The following is a 6,000-nucleotide window of genomic DNA, read 5'->3' as shown; positions in this document are numbered from 1 at the left end:
AGGTCGTGACCCCATGGGATGCCACCTGGAAATAAAATGGGGTCACCTGAAATGTCTAGTAATTATAAAATGTAAAAACAAAAAAAATACTAATTAAAATGTATTTTTATTTTTTCAAATTTATTTATTTGTTAATTTGCACCGCTAAAAAATAATACATAATTTAAGGATTCAAGGCTTTTTATTTGTCAATAACATGTACATAATGAAATAACAAGTTTCCCATTAAACTCCTATAAGAATAAACAGAGTAAAAGATAGTATAAAATAATATATATAGAAAAAAAAATACAATAGAAACACTAGTATTGTTTTTTTTTTTTTTTTTTAATTAAATCACCACTTATTGTGTAGTGCAACTTTTCCTTTCTCAAATATAAATCTAGTTAAAAAAAATAAAAAGCAAATATGAAAATATCTGAACTGGTGCATATTGTCACAAAAAACTAATTTTAGAGAAAGAAAGTCTCTGGGGTCGCCAACAATTTGTGGTATAACAATGAATGGGGTCACGATCCAGAAAAGTTTGGGAACCACTGAGTTAGTGGATCAGGTGAACACATGTGTTTGGTCTCAGTACAGTCACTCTCTCTGTTGTTCTGTCCATGAAGGCCAGGCTCTCAAATGTCACACGTGCGTGGCCTCCAATGAGGATGAGTGCAACCGTCAGGGCTCCATGTTGTGTCCCCAGTACGCCGACGCCTGCTCTACCATCACTGGGCCCAGTGAGTAAAGCACAAACACACTAAGCATTGGTCCAGGGCGCTTTATTAAAAGTCATAAATCAAATAGTCTGTGATGAAACCAGCATGTTTTCATGAGTTCATCATATTTCTACCATCTCCATCTTTGTTAAAGGGACTCTCCACTGTTTTTAAATATGTGGCATAAAACCTTTGAAATGTACTTATTAGAAGAAAAAAAAATGCATTATTATACACCATATTAATTTTATTAACTTTCAAAAATAGGTCTACTTTACGGTTTTAGAGCCTGTGCTCCGCCTTCTTGAAATCCTGTGATTGATGATGTCACACGGCCCCACTGCCTGTAAACATCTCATTGTTTTCTATTGGAGTGAAACATTTAGCCTGTATACTATTTAAATCATTTAGTAGCTTTTTCGGTCAAAAGGACAACTTGTGCTGCTTTTGGTTGCTCTAAATCAGGAGTCACCAACTTTTGTTTAAGTTTCAACATGCAACATACATACATCATCTTCCTATTTTACTAGCTACTAACAAACAACTTTTAACTAATAGTATAACATATAACATTTGTAAAATGTTACAATTGTGTCATGTTTTACAAAAATCCACCTTATATTTTTAAAAATATAACATATATCATACTATATATAACATATAGTATGATATATACTATATATCATATAGTATATACACCAAATCGGTGTATACACCAAATCGGTGTATACACCAAATCGGCAACACAGTAAAATAAAAAAATTAAAGATGGTTAATTTAAAACTAAAATGTTATCATTTGCAGCAGTATTTAACTCTATTTAACTCTACTAAGTAATAACTACATCTGTCATATGTATGTATCTTTGTTAGTTTGAATCTTGCAAAGTAAATTAGATTTTAGATGGAGCCCATTGGTGACTAGAGCCCCTGGGGGCCCCTCACATGGTCCATGCGGGCTACCAGGTGCCCGCGGGTACAGTGTTGGTGACCCCTGCTCTAAATAATGAGGAAAAATTAAAGATGTCGTTCACCGAAAGAGGATAAAAACAGTTGTGACTCAAAGAATAATCTGTGACCCCAGGGGTCGACAGTTTTAACTCTGTGGTTTGGTAGTAGACAATGAAGCATTCTCCTTTACACCCCCTTAAACAGTGTGCAGCTGACGCTCTGATGCCTGAAGTTAGTGAGTAATCACGGACTGTTGAAGACAAACCGAATAGAAGTCCTTTTGGGTGGGAGTCCTTCAACAGAATTCTCAATCGACAAACAAAAGAGCTTTACATCGACATCTTTGACTTTTCCTGATTATTTAGATCAACCAAAAGCAGCAGAAATGGGCAGTTTGCCTGAAAAAGCATCTGAATGATCTAAAAATCAGGCTGAATGTTTCACTCCATTAGAAAACAATGGGATGTTTACAGGCAGTGGGGCCGTGTGACATCATCAATCATGTGATTTCAAGATGGTGGAGCGCAGGCTCTAAAACAGTAAAGTAGTAATAAAATAAATATGGTGTAAAATAAGGTTTGTTAGGCATAAATCTTCTAATAAGAACATTTCAAAGACCAAACATGTAAAAACAGTGAAGGATCCCTTTAATGTGTTGCTGAACTGACATTTGTTGTTGCACAGCCACTGTTACCACTGTTGATGGTATCGCATCAATACATTTGTGTGTAGTTATATATCCAGCCTCCTCATCCCCTCATCCTTTAGTACATGTTCTCCCAGCACTTACTGGTAACCACAGGCCTCTGTTTGTGCCAGTAAGTGTGTGGCAGTAAGTTTGTCTTTTGGGGAGTTCATGGAGTTCATAACCAGAGGTGAAAGTGACAGATTACAAATAGTCATGTTACTGTAATAGAGTTGCATTAAAGGGTAATTGTACTTTTTGGAGTATATTTCTACATCAGTAATTTTACTTGTACTTGAGTACATTTTAAAAGAAGCAAAATAATTGATTACATTTCAACACCCAAACGTTACTAAATAAAATATTATTATTATGATTTTTTTTTTTTTAAATGATCAACGGACATTGTGAAACTACAAAAAATGACCAGACAACAATCAAATGCATCACATCATAACCAGAGGTGATAGTAATGGATTACAAGTACTCACATTACTGTAATTGAGTTGGTTTTATGGGTACTTGTACTTTTTTGAGTTTATTTCTAAATCAGTAATTTCACTTGTACTTAAATAAGTTTTACAGGAAGTAAAGTAATTCATTATATTCCTACCCCCAACCGTTCGTGAGTAAATTATTATTTTTTCGTCATATGTTCTTAGCTGTGCCATTTTTGATCAACACCCAGACTCTTTCTTGTGTTCAGGTTGGGATTTCTACCTATTATGTTGTTACACACATGGCATATTTGGCCTGGCACTGTTTCAGAGCCTGATAATTTGTTTCATTTTTTAATTTTGACATGTTTGACAAACCTTTTGTGATATACAAATACCTTTGCAGAAAAGAAATGAAGTTCCAGATGTGCAAGATTTGATCTCTTCCTTTATACATGAGATGTTTACTGTATGCAAGGGAACCGTGGCAAGATTTATTACCAAAAATAAATGTGGGGAATGAAAGTAACTATTGTAACTTTTACTTTGAGTACTATTTAATTGAGCCACGTTTTACTTGTACTTGACTATTTGTGTATGACTTACTTGTACTTTTGCTTTCAATCAAGTAAAAGTACTTCTACTTGAGTAGAATATATCAGTACTCTGTACACCTCAGGTCATAACTCCAGTCCTCGATCTTTCCCCACAGACACAGTCATGAAGTCGTGCTCCTACAAGTCTTTCTGTGACAAAGCTCACGGCGGGAGCACGGGAGCCAAGATGGAGTGTTGCTACGGCGACGACTGCAACGGGCCACACAAGGGCCACAGCCACGGGAGTCACCATAGCAACGGTGCAGGGGCGGTGGCCTCCAGCCCTGTGCTGCTGATGATCACGTCCCTGTTGCTGCGTATGGCCTCCAGTCAGGTCTGAGCGGCTGCTCCTGGTTCACCTGCTGTCAAGTCTTCACATCCCCTTTAAAGCAGTGTTTTTCAACCTAGGGGTCGTGACCCCATCCATCCATCCATCCATTTTCATTCCCACTGTTATGTTTATTGGAGTCTCTAGGTCTGAAAATGGATGGATGGAAGGAAAATCTTTATGTATTTTGCATTTGATTTAATGATCTTTATTGTATTTAATTATTATTATTATTTAATCTAATATTTATATGTATTTTTAATTCATTATTATTATTATTATTATTATTATTAGAGAGAGTGTGTGTGTGTGTGTGTGTGTGTGTGTGTGTGTGTGTGTGTGTGTGTGTGTGTGTGTGTGTGTGTGTGTGTGTGTGTGTGTGTGTGTGTGTGTGTGTGTGTGTGTGTGTGTGTGTGTAAACAGAAGTATAGAAAGTATGTTTCCGCCACTATGGAAAAAAAATCACCATGCACGGCAAGTCATGAGAGATAGAAAGTCATAATTATGAGATAGAAAGTCATAATTATGAGATAGAAAGTCATATTTATGAGCTAGAAAGTCATAATTGAGAAGGAGAGTCATATGTATTAGAAAGAAAGTCAAAATTATGAGAAAGAAAATCAAAATTGTGAAAAAAGGTCATAATTATGAAATAGAATGACATATTTATGAGAGAGAAAGTCATAATCACGAGAAAGAAAGTTATAATTATGAGAAAGAAAGTCATAATTATGAGATAGAATGTCATGAATATGAGAAAGAAAGTCATGATTATGAAGAGAGAAAGTCATATTTATGAGCTAGAAAGTCATAATTTTGAGAAAGCCATATGTGTTGGAAAAACTTAAAAAAGTCAAAATTATGAGAAAGTAATAATTATGATAAATTATGTGAGAGTCATAATTATGAGAGAGAAAGTCCTATTTATGAGATACAAACGGAGGATTCTACAGACACTGACTGTCACCATTCACAATTACACTTTAAACAATAATTCATTCAAATCATATTTTGGCTGTTTATTCAGTTCTTAGAATTCAACACATGTATTCATTTGTAGTGTAGAAAATAGTACATGAATAAGTCTTTATTGCAAAATGATTCTGTCACATTTTTGTATGTTTCTCATAATTATGACTTTCTACCTCAATGATGACTTCCTAATTCATAATCATGACTTGTCATAGTGATTCTTCATGTACTTTTAGTGGCAGAAACATGTTTACAGACGTGTGTAACTGATCCCACAAAAATGAGCTTTTGTTTTGTTTAGGTCAGTTTCAGGTGATGCATGTATTTGCTGTACATCACTGTGACGAACACCTACACACTGCTCTGGTTTATCTGCAGGAGTTTGGTTAGTGTCAGAGCGCTGCTGTAGAGCACACAACCACAGCTCAATGGAATACTTTAAAAACTGTTGTAATTGTCTGAAATAAAATGTCAAGAGCCTGATCTATTTTGTGTGCATGCATGCATAATCCTTCAATTGAAGATTCACCCTAATGTGACTCCGGCTACGTTACAAAGAAGAAGCATGAGTTCAGGAAGAAAGAAATTTAAAAAAAAATATTCAAATGATCTTCAAGCTCATATTAGAGTCAGTGGAAACTTCAAGACTTCCTCTGCTAAGGCTTGTCACCACAAGCGAGGAAATCTGAGAGGTAGGGCTTTTCGTCCTCCAGCAGGTCATATGACGTGCAACCACTTCCTCTTCACAGGAGGGCGTGAATAGCAGCCAAAGGGAGATAATAAAACACTCATTCATGCTGCAATCACAGATTCATAGAACAATGGACCATCATTTTGCTGGTTTTATGGATGGGCCCCAAAAATCTCTCCCCTTTATTCCCCCTTATGGCCCTGTCTCCACATGACTGTCAGGGGTCGCCGGCTGAAAAGGTTGTAAACCTCGCTCTACGGTAGCGTGTGATCTAATCAGCGGTTGGAGGTTTTTATCCTGCTGGTGATTTACATTGTTTGACGCCTTTATTATGAAAATATCAAGGAAAATTCATACACAGTTACAGACACACTGTTACACAGTTACAGACACATACAGTTACAGAAACACACACACACAGTTACAGACACACACAGTTACAGAAACACACACAGTTACAGAAACACACACAGTTACAGACACACTGTTACACAGTTACAGACACACACAGTTACAGACACACACAGTTACAGAAACACACAGTTACAGAAACACACTCACAGTTACAGAAACACACACACAGTTACAGACACACTGTTACACAGTTACAGACACACACAGTTACAGACACACACAG

The sequence above is a fragment of the Gouania willdenowi genome, chromosome 9, assembly GCF_900634775.1.
Source record: "Gouania willdenowi chromosome 9, fGouWil2.1, whole genome shotgun sequence".
NCBI lineage: Eukaryota > Metazoa > Chordata > Actinopteri > Blenniiformes > Gobiesocidae > Gouania > Gouania willdenowi.
The sequence above is the reverse complement of the archived record's forward strand: the minus strand, read 5'-3'. Positions refer to the sequence as shown.